Source organism: Nicotiana tabacum, chromosome 24, assembly GCF_000715075.1.
Source record: "Nicotiana tabacum cultivar K326 chromosome 24, ASM71507v2, whole genome shotgun sequence".
Classification (NCBI taxonomy): Eukaryota; Viridiplantae; Streptophyta; class Magnoliopsida; order Solanales; family Solanaceae; genus Nicotiana; species Nicotiana tabacum.
In genome coordinates, this window is record NC_134103.1 from 24,441,842 (window position 1) to 24,457,590 (window position 15,749).

The 15,749-nt window shown below is 39.0% G+C and overlaps 1 pseudogene; it reads left to right on the top strand.

Annotated features, from left to right (window-relative positions):
* Positions 1-212: 212 nt before the first annotated feature.
* Positions 213-6,735, top strand: LOC107763270 (putative late blight resistance protein homolog R1C-3; annotated as a pseudogene).
* The last annotated feature ends 9,014 nt before the right edge of the window (positions 6,736-15,749 follow it).

Genomic DNA, 15,749 nt, shown 5'->3' on the forward strand with positions numbered 1-15,749 from the left:
TATTAATTAGTGTAGGTAGATGTACGTGTACCCATGTGATATGATAACCAAATTAATCTCTGTGATTGATCAATTAATGATAGTTTCACAATTGATAAAGAAGAAAGGAAAGAAACCTTGCGTCACATGGATACACGGAACAAATAGTGTGGACGTACATAAAATAAGTTTACTTGCTGGTTGTAATTGACGCAATAAAAATATTCGTCGAATAGTAGATTAATTCTGAACAAGAGGAATCCAAAGTGAAGAAATTAAAGAAACTACTCCGTCAAAAGGCTGTGTGAAGAAGTCTGATTTGCATCTCAACTTCTCTTCTTCTTCCCCTTACAGTTCAAATTCTAAACAGTTTATAGTAATTCTTTTGTCACAACTAGTGAGAAAGAGGGAGAATGATGGCTTTTGACAAAGATTTGTACATACTGAAAGCTGGCTGTCTTGGATTGCAGCGAGAGGATAACTTCGATAGCGATATTAAAAGGGATCGAATCAATTTCTTTGTATGGGAGTTAAAATTCCTGGAGAGTTTTCTCGGTTTGAAGAGCTTCACCTTCGCTAATGAATGTGGCATGCTTGGTTAGTTGGTTTCACACAAAAAATGCAAGAAATTTGGAAGACCTTGTATGCTGCTCTCGTCTCAGATTCACATGCAGATCCCTTTGACGCGCAAACAAATCAAATTTGGAACACTAAGCTGGAATTTAGATCAAAATACTCATTTGCCCAAACCACTTTCACCCAACAAGGATGATATTCCTACCCCCGAATTTGTAATAGAATTCATCGATGCTGTTGCAGAGAATCTCACCGTTCTACTGCAGATCAATGATCCATGTTCGTTGCTTTTCGTTCCCGGACCCAAGGAACAGATAGAAGATGTTTTGAAGGAGTTGAAGTTACTGAGACTCTTTGCAAGCTTTGTTTCAGACTAATGCATAGAGCCTCAAAGCTAACATACTATTTTCACGTTTGTTTTAATTGAGGCTAGCCACGCAGCAATAGTTGCATGGTTGTATTTGCCAAGCCAAGGCAATGAAAATCAAGACTTGGCTCCAAATGAGATGAATGTGTTGCTATCTGATCTCCTGCAGATGAAGATTAAGCAGCCGGAAATCAGCAAATTCTATATTGCTGTCCTACAAGCCTTGAAGTCAACATTAATACAATCAATTGGCACCCCAATATTCAAAATGAGCATGCAGCTGACAGTGGCTCTATGGAGACTCCCGCACACAATTTCGTGGAGTTGACTGCAACTGTTAGTAATCCTAGTTGGGTTGTTTCTTTGAATCATCAAATGGCAATCCTTCAAGGGAAGGAAGACACGACGTTGGAGGATGTGAACCGAACACTTGGTTTAGATCTTCCAAGAAACAATATTCAACCTATCAAGGAGATGATCTACCTTGTAATATGGCCAAATTTTCATGACATTTGCCATGACATAATATCCATTATAACAAATTTGTGGTTCATGACATTTGCCATGACATAATATCCATTATAACAAATTTGTGGATCATGACATTTGCCATGACATAATATCCATTATTAGGCTAAGGATTTCGTGCTATAAATAGAGGAGTTTCTCCTCATTTGTAGAAACACCAACAAGACTTGTCTTCAATTCTTGTTTCTTCCTTTCTTCCTTTATTAAGAGTATTTTGTATGAGAGTTAAGTGTTGGGAAGCACTTGTGTGAACCCTTTCTTTGGAGTGATCTTGTGAGGTTATTCTCTTAGGGTATTTGGGATTAATTAGAGTATTTACTCTAATTTTGTACTCTCTTTTGTACTCTTATTGTTATAGTAAATTGCTCTTCTCCGCTTGTGCACGTAGGTCACTTTAACCGAACCACGTTAAATTTGTGTCTTCTTTATCTACTTTAATTATCGTCTTTATCAACTTCAATTGTCTTTGTTATTGTCATTATACCATTGTTTCGCTATATTCTGCACTACCCGGGTTCCCGATCCTAACAAATTGGTATCAGAGCCGGATCTAACCGGGTTAGTTTCAATAGTCAAAATGACTCTAACAAAGACCTATGTTTAGAAATTTGACCGAAGTGCAAACTTCGGAATGTGGCAATTAAAGATGGAAGCTATCCTAATTCAGGATGGCTTAGACTTGGCGTTGCAAGGAAAGGAGAAGAAGCCGGATAAAATGACGGACGAGGAGTTTGCCATCATAGACAAAAAGGCAAAAGCAGGTATTATTTTAAATCTCTCAAATGAGGTTTTGCGTGAAGTTTCTATAGAAACCACAGCTAAAGGCATGTGGGAAAAATTGAAAACCTTATATATGAAGAGGACGGTGAAAAATAGACTTTACCTGAAGCAGAAGCTTTATACAATTCGTATGAGTGAAGGTCCTCTATTCTCTCTCATCTTGACACCTTTGATTCCATTCTTATGGATTTGAGTAATATAGATGCTGAAATTAAAGATGAGGATCAAGCTGTGTTACTGCTTTGTTCTCTATCCCCATCTTTTAAGCATATAAGAGATACTATGCTTTATGCAAAGGATAATATCTTTTATAAGGATATTAAATCTATCTTAAAATCAAAAGAACAGATAGATAGTGATATTACTGGAGAAGCTAGTGGAACTCAAGCGGAAGTTGGCTTGTTTGTTAGGGGCAAATCCGATTCCAATTCCAGATACAATAATTTAGAGTGTCGCTATTGTCATAAGAAAGGTCACAATATCTCTGAATGCTATAAACTGAAAAATAAAGAAAAGCACAAAGAAAGAAAAAATGAGCACAAAAATACTGACACCGCTGAAGCTAGTGTAGCAACTGATGAGATTGAGGGAACTATATTTTTAGCAACTGAAACTAGTTTCAGATTAGACAATGAGTGAATTTTAGATTCCGGTTGTTCATATCATATGTGTCCTAGAAGGGACTTGTTTTCTACATATGATTCAGTTGCAGGTGGAGTTGTCCAATTGGGCAACAATGTTACTTGTAACGTTATTGGCAAAGATACAATTCGGGTCAGAATGCATGATGATGTGGTGAGAACTCTCACCGATGTTAGATATGTTCCTGAGTTGAAGAAAAATCTCATATCTTTGGGCACTTTAGAATCCCTTGGGTGCTAATTCACTGGTGAAGGTGGAGTTCTGAAAATTTTTCAAGGTGCTCGTTTGATCATGAAAGCACACAGATCTGGTTCGTTGTATACTTTATTGGGATCCATTGTTATAGGCCCTACTACAGTTTCGGAATCAGACAATTTGTCTGATTTTGATGGCATTAAATTTTGACATATGCCCATTGGGGCTTTTGCGGAGAAGGTGGAGCAAATTTTCTATATCAGCCAAAATTAGGCCAAGGTGGAGATTTGTAATATGGCCAAATTTTCATGACATTTGCCATGACATAATATCCATTATAACAAATTTGTGGTTCATGACATTTGCCATGACATAATATCCATTATAACAAATTTGTGGATCATGATATTTGCCATGACATAATATCCATTATTAGGCTAAGGATTTCTTGCTATAAATAGAGGAGTTTCTCCTCATTGTAGAAACACCAACAAGACTTGTCTTCAATTCTTGTTTCTTCCTTTCTTCCTTTATTAAGAGTGTTTTGTATGAGAGTTAAGTGTTGGAAAGTACTTGTGTGAACCCTTTCTTTGGAGTGATCTTGTGAGGTTATTCTCTTAGGGTATTTGGAATTAATTAGAGTGTTTACTCTAATTTTGTACTCTCTTTTGTACTCTTATTGTTATAGTAAATTGCTCCTCTCCACTTGTGGACGTAGGTCACTTTGACCGAACCACGTTAAATTTGTGTCTTCTTTATCTACTTTAATTTTCGTCTTTATCAACTTCAATTATCTTTGTTATTGTCATTATATCGTTGTTTGGCTATATTCTGCACTACCCGGGTTCCCGATCCTATCATACCTCATCATTCGGAAGGTGTTTCAATCTAACTTGCCAAGGATCCATGGACTAGGCTATGTTGATTTTCTTTTAAACAACCTGAGGGAGTTTCAAAGCCGCTATTCAAATTCACTCGCTTTTGTCATGAACCAAATTCAAATGATTTAGAAGGAACTTGAGAGAGCACAACCTTTTCTTGAGGATGTTGCCAAAGAGCGACATAACAAGCACGGCGGACTTCAATATTGCGCTACACTATTGATTGGCAAAGCATATGAGGTGGAATATGTTGTAGATGCTTGTATAAGGAAAGATGTTCCTCACTGGTTCCTCGAGAGTTTGCTCCTGGATATCATAGAGGAGATTACTCGTATCAGAGCAGAGGTAGGAGAGCTTCAAGGAAAGAAAATGTTTAATCCAGTATCACATGATACCATGAAGACTGCAACTGATCATAAGTAGGGAGGAGGAAATTGTTGGTCTTGAGGACGTGAGGAAAGAATTGAGAGATAAATTAACAAAAGGATGTCGAGAACTAGATGTTATCTCTATCGGCATGCCTGGCCTAGGTAAGACAACTTTGGCCAAAAACTCTATTCCGATGAGTCAGTTGTTGGGCACTTTGATATTTGTGCACAATGTTGTGTGTCTCAAGTATATGATCGTTTGAATTTGCTATTGACCATTCTAAACGGTGCTATCGGAAAAAGACCTAACGTCTCTACAGAAGCTGATGTAGCAGAAAAGCTTCGGAGATCTTTGATGGTGAAAAGATATCTTATCCTTGTTGATGATGTGTGGGAAGCTAGTGCGTGGGATGATATAAGTTCTTGCTTCTATGACGCCAAAAACGGAAGCAGAATCATTCTAACAACGTGACATCTTGAAGTTTCCAATTATGCTACGTCTGTTAGTAAACCCATTCCTCTTCGTATGTTAAATGATGAAGAAAGTTGGAAATTACTTCATGACAAAGTCTTTGGTAAAGAAAGTTGGTCTCCTCTCTTTGAAGAAGTTGGGAGACAAATAGCAAAAAAATGTGGAGGGCTGCCTCTTTCCATTGTTTTGGTGGCTAGTATTCTGGCAAAGATGGAAAATAAAGAAGAGAGTTGGAAACAAGTGGCTATGACTTTAGGTTCCCATATTCACAAAGATTCAGAGGCCATTATCGAACAAAGTTATCAGGATTTACCATGTCATCTTAAGCCGTGCTTCCTTTATTTTGGAGCATTTTTAGAGGATACAGTGATTAATGTTTCAAGGTTAACAAAGTTATGGACATCAGAAGGATTTACAAAAAGCTGTGAAGGCAAGAGCTTGGAGAATATAGCAGAAGGTTACTTAGAGAATCTTATTGGAAGTAATCTAGTGATGGCTGCTCAGAGGACCGATTTAGATGGTAAGATTGAAGCATGTCGCATTCATGATCTATTGCTCGAATTCTGCAAGAAAAGAGCAACGGAGGAAAATCTTCTACTATGGATACAATGGTAATATGCTAATTAATGGAACTTTATTTGTTCAATCAATCAAGTATTTCAAGTTATATTTGAAAAATTAATGTTATGATTTTACTACTACTCATATTTTCACTGATCCAAGTATTCAGATTATACTTGAAAATCAGTGTTATAGATTTGCTATTTTATATATTCACAGGGATCAGAATGCCAATCCTTCTTCTTGTATTTACTCTCACAAGCAGCATGCTCAATGTCGCTTGGCCTCTTCTGAAGCACGTAATCTTGAAGAATTAAGCTCGTCTTGCACACTTGTCGGCTCTCTACTTTTCAGGAACGATACAGAATTCTTTGCCCTTCATGGCGTATCCTCTTCAAGTCTCACAATTTCACTCATTTTTCGCAATTTCATGTTTCTGAAAGTGTTGGATTTGGAGGACACCGCTATTGCTAATTCTTTCCCAGCTGAGCTAGTTTACTTGAGATATGTTTCTGCAGGAACTAGACAGGAGTCTATTCAATCATCCATAGCCAATCTTTGGAACCTTGAAACGCTGATACTAAATAATAGTGGAGTTTTGTCACTACCCGCTACAGTTTGGAAAAATGGTTAAATTGAGACATCTGCATATCTCTTACTCTTTCAATATAAATAATGCAGAAGAATTAGTTGAGGACTCCTCAAAACTGTATGATTTGAGAACTCTTTCCACTCCATTTTTTTCTTGTGTCAAGGATGCTGAATTCGTTTTGAGAAAAACACCTAATATTCAGGAACTGAAATTGGATTTCAAGGGTGTTGGCAACGGTCAGTTTCCTGTATTGGATTTTCCAACACGGCTTGAGACGCTACACATTTATCATCCAAGGAACCAAGTCGGTGTCCCCTATCCGTACCCTGTATGCATCTCCACATCAAATCTCAAAGAATTGACTGTAACTAGATTTAGACTGGGCCTTCAACTCAAAGTACTGAAACTATAAAGTGTGGGAAGTGAGCTATGACGAGTTCCCTCTTCTCAAAGTACTGAAACTATATTGTGACGAGTTTGTTGAAGAATGGACTGTCTCAGATGATGCATTTCCTAAGTTTGAACGCTTAGTTTTGTGTCACTGCTGGAATCTTAAGGAGATCCCTTCTTGTTTCGTAGACATCTCTTCTCTAGAGTATATTGAGCTATCACGTTGCAGCGAATCTGTTGTCAAGTCAGCCAGGGATATCTGCGAAAAACAAGTTGAGGATTATCAGAATTCTGGTTTCAAGCTCTTCATCAAGGAATATCCAGTATTAGGTACACTACTGAGAAAATACAACTACATTCACTCTCATTTTAAAACTCTGTTAGATGCATTTTCCTTGCAATAAGTTCCCTTTTACTAAATACTCCTTTGGTTTGACACCTTGTTTAAAGCTTTATATTTACCAGTATTTATTGTATTAAAGATAACAGTTCTTGAAATATACATCAATTGAAAAAAAGGAAAACTTCTTTAGTATTTTATTTTATTAAAGATGAGAGTTTTTGAAATAGAAGTACCATCAATAAAAGAAATAAAGAAAGATGAATTCTTTAGCAATGATAGATGGATAAAATCATCGAAGCCTAGTCCTTGTCTATGTAAACAATTAACTAGGAAATTCTCTCATGATATACATTTTTTGGTCAAGGCAAATAGCAGATAGTCGTTGTAATGACTACATCCGCAAATTGTTGGTTTTGGAGCGTAGCAACAACTATATCTGTTGGAAGATAAATGAACACCAAGGAATGTCTGATGCTAAGTGAAATGTCTATGGACAAAATAAGTTTTTGTTATTTATTGGTCTGAAACTTTAAAAGTGTATTCCTCAAACAAAAATTTTACACCAAAAAGACAACTTTGTCTCGTCATTTGTTTATGTATGTTTTGTAGCTCTAAATACTCTAGACAACAAATACTGCTATTTCTTGAGCTATTAACTCATTGATTTTTTATTTATTTATTTTCCTTAAGACAGAGTATGAAGAGTTTGTAGCCGGAGCAATTTGGAAGATTACTATGTTATTTCTTAATTAGCTTTTATTATTTTCCTATGAGTTGTGCCACAAGACACCGTTGTGTGTCTTATGATTTCACGAAGATGCTGTTATGCCACTCTTCTAAACTCTTTCTTCTACATTAAGCAATGGTTTCTGCTAAACTGCCAGTTTATGTCCTCATGTTGGAAAATCCTTCTTAAACATAAATCATATGCTATGTGAATTTCCTGAAGAACACATGTTAGAAAACTAATTCAAAGTTGTAATAGGAAACTTTAATATTTGCTAATTTATTTAATTCATGTCTAAATAAGATTTTTAGTCAAACTTATACAGGAAATACTTTCCGTCCCATGGATCTCTCCTGTATTGTGCTTGCAGCTATTTAAAGCATTCTTCTTGAGTCAGGATTCTATACCAGATAGACAGCATGCCTACTTTAGCAGAAAAAGGATACAAAAGCAGAGTTTTGCCGGAAGAGTATTAGACACCCGAAAAGTCCTTATTCATACCATCAGTAAGAATACATCTTTTAGAATACTAATAAGGAGGGCTTTGTAGAAAATAAATAGAAACAACAAGTATAAGTAATAGTTCAAAATTTGTTCTTTTCATCATCATAATAATTAACATGGTCAACGGCTGATTAAAAAACTGAAAGAGAATGCTACGTAATAATTAGCATGACACGGCTAATTAAATTATGGAAAAAATTCCACAAAGAATAATAGACTCAACTACTCCCTATATATTTAGTGGTTTCCAGCTTTCACTTAACTACATATATTTTAAGTATTTTGGTTCCTTCAATATATATTCCAAGAAGTCAACTTATTCTTGTGTGTTCAAATTTACTTGTTCTTTATGCATATGAGTTGTGACACACGACATCTCTTATGTCATTTCTTTTAGTTTTTGTAATTTCGATTTTAAATCCTTCAATCTGATAACTTGCAGCAACAAGTTTACAGCAATATGCATGATCATATCAATTATAATATTAAGGATGGTAGACTTCAATTACATACGTGTAACAACTTGGCTGATCGTTTTTGTTTACCCGTAAAATGGTACATTTGAATTTATACGTGAATTCTAGACAAGTAAACTAATTTGATCCTAAAATAACATAATAATCAAAGAAATACTCGGTACTTAGCCTTGGAATGTAGATGAAATAACAAAGATAGTGATTCTGTGAACACGGTTTCCGAACACAATAATGATGAGATCAAAAAGTAAGAGAGTGAAATTGTATAAAGCTTTGTGTAGAGTATAGTATATGTTTTTGCCAGAAAATTCGTATCACATACAATGGTAATTGAGTTAACTATTTATAGTTGTGCCTAGGGAAAGAGATCATAGGATCATGCCCTCCTTTAATGCTAATTATAAGGGTCATTGATGAAGATGTAACGTTGAGCGTAAATGCCAAATTCTTTGTAACGGACCGTCGCTCTTAATTTTATAGAATATTCCTTAATAAATGCTACCGGGCGCAGAGCATTTAGTACACTTTTATGAATATTATCCGTTCCGGTGACAAGCGCAGTGGCTGCGTTCGGTCCTCAGCCATTCCATCTTGGATTCCAAGTGTCCTCCTTTTAGTCATCCACGTGTCATATCATATTTTACCCTATACAGATAGTCCTCCTGCTTTCCGGTGACATAACTTTGTATTACCGGAAAGTTGGTAGAAACATTTTTTTGGCGGGAATTACTATAATTCTCTCTGAAGGTCTCTGACAGTTGATTAGACGCATATCTCTCCGCATTTAATGCTCTGAACACGTGTCATCCCATGATTCAGCACAGCTTTTGCCGATTATCGATATAATCATGGCCATGAATTTAGCTGCCAAAATTGTACTTTCTTTTCCTTTGCATTTCACAATTGCTTGAGCTTCTCATTTGCATCCTTGTTTTCCATACTTTTTCTAATTTTCTTCAAACACAAACTCTTTACTTTCTTCTTTTCCAATGGCTTCTTTCTCCAAAGGTTCTACAAAGAATAAGAATAAAATCGAGGATTCCGTTCCTCTAATAGTGAATTCCATCATCCCAAGAAGGCTTAGTACTTCAAAAGATTTTGAAGAGAAATTTCCTACTGCTAACCCTCGTACATGGGTTGTTAGTAGGTACCCTTCTTCCATTCGTCTTTCCAGTATTCCTACTGTGAAGGAGGACTATCGCTACAATGAGTTGAAAATTATCGCTCCTGATCTATCGGAGCGAGTGACCCTTCCCAAGGAAGGTTTTACATACTTGTCCACATATCCCTTTACTTTGGGTGCATTTTCTTTGAGCGAAGAGCTTGATTTCGTGATTGCGGAGTTTTGCCTTCACTATCGGGTATGTTTGGCACAAGTAAGTCCTTCAGTGTGGAGGATGATCGCCTACCTCCGACGCTTATGCCAAGAAACTGGGGAGGAGCTAACCTTAGCTCATGTGATGAATCTCTATTCTCCCAAAATCTTCAGCGGGGGAATGATAAACCTTTGCAAGCGTGGCCACCATGCTTTGTTGTCTAGCATGGATGATGACAACGACTATGGGTGGATGAAACGGTTCGTTGCAGTTGCCACCAACGACATCATTCCGACAACGGCTTCATCCTTTTCGGCTGCTTGGAACCGCACTCGTAAGTTCTTTGTACAATACTCCTCTTACTAGATATTCTTCTATGGCTGTATCATCTCTTCACCCTTTGTATGTTTCAGCAACTCGATGGCTCCTATCGGTGGTGAGTTTTGAACCGGTGGGTTCAGAAGATTTTGGACGTTACAACGTCTGAAACTCGTTCGTGGAAAGAACTAACCCTTAAATAGGGGTGGAAGGCCAAATATTATGGTAACTCTAATTTACCTTGCTTCCATTTTTGTATATGAAGAACTTGGTTGAACCATTCTAACTTTGTACATGGAATTAGGTCTACCTACGGGCTCCGTTGCTGTCCCCGATGAGGACGTTCTGGATGATCCTGCTGATGCAGCGAGGCTACTTCAGGAAGCACTTACTCGAACAGGTATCTCCTGGCCTGTTTCGGGTGCAAATATTTCTTTACGGAGTCCCCGGCCGGAGGATAAACAGACAAAGAGAAGATGCTCCTCCGCGGCCGGGGAAAAGAATAAAAGGGCAAAGGTTGCAAATCATCTCCCGTGGCGATGGTGATTGGTCCTCCTTTTGGGCCGGTCGTAGACACCGTGATGATTGATGATGATAAATAAGTTGTTGATGAGGGAGCTTCTTTACACAAAAGGCGATGATCCTTATCATCTCAACAGGATGCTCAACTTGTTGAGATAGCTACACCACCTAAAGACGATGTCTCGGCACTTTGGGGAGATTCCGATTTAGTAGAATATGCCAACTCCTATTTTCGGCCCCCAATTGCTACAACCGGTGCTGTGGGGATGAGTACCAGGTCCTTGCCGTCTTTGGTTGGCGAGCATCAAACAACCAGCACTGCATTTGATACAGCTGCTTCTCACTCTTCAACTCCATCAGCTTCATCTCCACCGTCACCAACACCAGCAACTGCTATATCATTTCCATCTTTGTCTACTCTTCCACCAGCGGTTGCTACACTATCTCCATCGGCCGCACTGACCATGAAGAAGGTGTTCCTCTTTCACAATCCCAAGTTCGTGGGAACTTGGGCAAAATTATGCTGCTCTTTCTAAAGATCCACAAAGGAGGAGGAACATCATTCTTTTGGTCTCTACCGGGTGCAACATGTTATCGCGGCCGGTGGAGCTTGCTAATTACCTGAAGCCTTTGGTTTTAGAAAAAGACTGGAAAAGATTCAGACACTCTCGGGAGAGTATTTATTGAACAATGTTATGCATAATGCCGCAGCGGTACGTTCCTTCCTTCCTCTGTTATTTCTTTTACTTTGAACGAATGTATTCTAAATTTTACCTCTTCTTATTTTATAGGCCAACTTTCTCGCTTCTGAGGGCCTTCAAAGGTTGATTCGTGAGAAGGAAGAACTTAATTCTGAACGAGATTAGCTTTTGGCGGAACGGGACCAGACTGTTCTCCGCCTCTCGAAACTGGAAATCAGAGCTGTTGAGGCCGTTGATTTGAAGGCTCGCTTGCAGCAAAGCGAGCAAGAAGTGTTAACCCTTACCCAAGAAATTGGGCCGCTGAGGGTTAGATTTGATGAGGCCAATGCCAAATGGGCAGAAGTCCAGAATGTCGTTCTTGCTGCAGCCGGCCGTGAGGCTGCCACCGCTGAAAGAGTGATTAACTTGGAGGCAACCTTGAACTCCAAAAGTGAAGAGATTGTTGCCGTGGAGGTGAAACATGCCCAGCTAGAAGAGAAGTACAGGAAAACTATTAAGCATAATAGGCTCTTTAGTTCAACTTTCCGTGAGCTCGATGTCAGCCTCAAATCTGCTAGATCCGCTCGGGAAAACCTTTCCGTCGAGGTTACTCAACTCAAAAAAGAACTTAAGTGTCGAGCGGCTTTTCTCATTGTTGAAAAAACTTATTTTATGTATAGCATGAGGAGAAAAACCTTAGAAGAGGCCAAAGCTGGTATCATTGATGTTGATGCCGAAATTGCTAAGGCCCGAGAGCTTGAGTTGGCTGCAAAAACTGGACTCCCGGTGCAGTCTGATGCTCTAGGTTCTTCTGATTCCGGTTTTGAATTTTTGGAAACTGAAGGGGTATCGGAAGGCGATGAGGCCGAAAACCAAACTAGGGAAAGCGTTGAGCCATCGGCGGAACCACCTACTCTTCCCGGCAATGCGGATACTTTTCTTCCTCCTAGTCCCGGAGGCGCTGCAGTTTAGCTTTTTCTTAACCCATTTTGTACTTATAACATTTTGGCCCGTTCTTGTAAATACAGATATATTTTCTTCTTTTTGTTTAAGTGTCGTTTGAGTCTTACTTTCATTTGAATATCCATGCAAGCCTTTAACTTTTGCATTTACTCAAGTATTCTATGCATGTTGTTCAATTCGCGCTTTACTATGTGTAGTCTCAAATGTCTTTTCTTCAAAACATTTTGGTTCCGAGTATTATCCATTTTACATCACGGTTTTTATGAATATTTACGCAAGTTTCCCTTTTACATGAGGGTCTCTATGAATATTTGCGCAAGTTTCCCTTTTACATGAGGGTTTCTATGAATACTTGCACAAGTTTCCCTTTTACATGAGGGTCTCTATGAATATTTGTGGAAGTTTCCCTTTTCACATGAGGATTTCTATGAATATTTGCGCAAGTTTACTTTTTGCGTCCTTTTCATATGCGGCTTTGGGTATATTTTTTTCCGATGGCATTTTGGATTCCGGGCATTGATTCTTTCGGAACCAACCCTTTAATGTGAGGATTTTTATAAGAGAGGGCCCTCTTATATTTACGGTGCTCTTGAAGAGGACGTCTCTTGTTCATTACGACACTAATATTTGAAGTACTTGTTTAACTTTCAAATGACAAAGTTAGCTCATCGTTCAGACAAGAAACAAGATAAAAGCAGAAGGATTTCCTTTTATTCCTTCTATTTTCAGAAATTACATAAGCATTGTACAACTTGTTTCTAGGGGCTGGCTGCACAGTCCCCAGAACCGATGATGCATTTTGTTTCCGTATTTTCGTTCCCAGTTGACGTGGCAGTCATTGTTGCAGTATCCTTATATCATCCCCCCCCCCGTTGAATGTTAAGAATGAGAATTAGAACACTGGAAGTCTTGTATCTTCGAATGTCCCACCAATGAATTGCTAGGTAATCCTTCACTCGGCAATATATCTTGTTTCCTCTTAGGAATCCATGCTATCGAGTGAAAGAATACCTAACAATCCCCTAGCAGTTTGTGTCTGTGAACGGTCGGGTAACCTCTGTTCAGTAGCAAACTTCACTACCCAATGGGAATTTGCTATCGAACCAAAGATTACCTAATCATCCCCGAGTGGGAGCTTGTTCGTTTGCCTTGCTATCAAAGGTCTTGTTGTTATTGACTTCGTACATTGCTTTCTATCACTGCCTCATTAAAAACCTTGCCAGAAAAACCCAATTGGGACAAAAACTGAACGAAGGGAAAAATAGTGCAGCACATACTTTCTGTTTGAGTGTTGTTCATTAGCAATAATATCTTTTGAGGTGTGCCACGTTCCAGTTGCTCGACAAGCTTGACAACTTGTTCCCATTCTGGTTCTCCAACTCATATGAACTTTTTCCAGTGACAGTTGAAATCCAGTAAGGACCTTCCCACGTTGGACCTAGCCCTGTATTTTATGTTACTTTCCTTAGAACCAAGTCTCCTACTTTGAAAAAATGGAAATTGTCTCTTCGATTGTAATATCGCACCATCTTATGACTTTGAGCTTCCATTCTTACATGCGCCATGTCCTTGTGTCCCTCGAGCAGTTCCAAGTTGATTAGCATTGCTTCATCATTCGATTCTTCATCTATCTGAGAATTTCTCAAATTGGGTTTGCCCACTTCAACTGGGATTAGGGCTTCAGCACCGTACACGAGGGAAAAGGGAGTTTCTCCTTTACTTGATTTGACCGTTGTTTGGTAGGCCCATAGAACTTCGGGCAACTCTTCGGGCCATTTGTCTTTTGCTGCTTCCAACCTTTTCTTATGGTTTATCGCTTTGTATGTTGACTCCGCTTGACCATTTGCGCTCGGATGATAAGGAGAGGATGTGATTCTCTTTATTTTCAAGTCTTCGAAGAACTTTGTAACTTTTGCATCGATAAACTGTGGCCATTGTCGCATGCTATCTCTTTTAGTATTTCGAACCTGCAAATTATATTTTCCCACAAGAAATCGACCACTTCGCGTTCTCCGATCTTCTGATAAGAACCTGTTTCCACTCATTTAGAAAAATAATCAGTCAAAATTAAAAGAAACCTTACATTTCCGAGAGCCTGTGGCAGCATTTCGACAATGTTTATCCCCCATTTCATGAACGGCCACGGGGATAGAACCGAGTGTAAGGGTTCTACCGGTTGATGTACTAGTGATGTGTAGCGTTGTCACTTATCACATTTTCATACGAAATCTTTGGCGTCTTGTTCCATGCGAGGCCAATAATATCCTTTCCGTACCAATTTCAACACCAAAGACTCTGCGCCTGAGTGATTACCGCATATCCCTTCGTGGATTTCTCTCATGACATAGTCAGCTTCTGATGCTCCTAAACACTGGGCAACGGGCCTTGGAAAGATTTTCTATACAAGTGGCCTTCCTGAAGCTATAACGTGCAGCTTTGGTGCGTAACGCTTGTGACGCTTTGGGATCGTCGGGCAACTTTCCGTGCTCGATGTAGTTGATTATTTCGTTTCTCTAGTCCCAGACCAGACTAGCCGAATTCACTTCATAGTAACTATCTGTATCAAGGACTGAACTCATTAGTTGTACCACCATTTCGGACTCCAATCCCTTTATTTTCGTCGATGAACCTAAGTTTGCTAATGCATCCGCTTCTGCATTATCCTCTCTCGGGATATGAGTGATTGACCACTCACGGAATCATGCCAAAAGAGCCTGGACCTTTATCACATATTGGTGCATACGTTCTTCTTTGGTATCAAAGATCCCGTAAACCCGATTTACCACCAGTTGTGAGTCACATTTGATTTCGATAACCTCGGAATCAAGTCCCCGGGCCAATTCGAGCCCTACAATCAAAGCTTCATACTCTGCTTCATTATAAGTTAAAGGAATTGTTCTGCTAGTTTGCCTTAAAGTTTCCCTCGAAGGCATGATTAAAACTATTCCGAACCCAGACCCTTTTACGTTCGAGGCTCCATCCGTAAATAAGGTCCAAAGCCCTGATGTCGATTCTGACACCATGACTACCTCCTTGGTTGCCAAAGGTAGCAGTCCCGGACTAAAATCAGCCACGAAACCAGCCAAGATTTGTGACTTAATTGCAGTCCTCGGTTTATATTTATGTCGAATTCACTCATTTCGACGACCCATTTGGCCAATCTGCCCGAGAGTTTGGGTTTATGAAGGATGTTGCGCAAAGGGAAAGTAGTCATCACAGCTATTGGGTGGCATTGAAAATAGGGCCTCAGCTTTCGAGCGGCGACTAAGAGAGCTAAGGCCAGTTTTTTCAAATGTGGGTAGTGAGTTTCTGTTCCCGTTAAAATTTTGCTAATGTAATAAATAGGAAACTGCATACCTTCATCCTCCTGGACTAAAACCGCACTTACTACAACTTCTGAAACCGCGAGGTAGACTAGCAATGTTTCGCCTACTTTTGGTTTCGAGAGCAATGAAGGGTTTGATAAGTACTTCTTCAAGTCACTCAAAGCATGCTGGCACTCGCGTGCATTCGAAAATTGTTCTTCTTTTTTAGCAATGTAAAGAAGCGATGACACTTTTCTGACGACC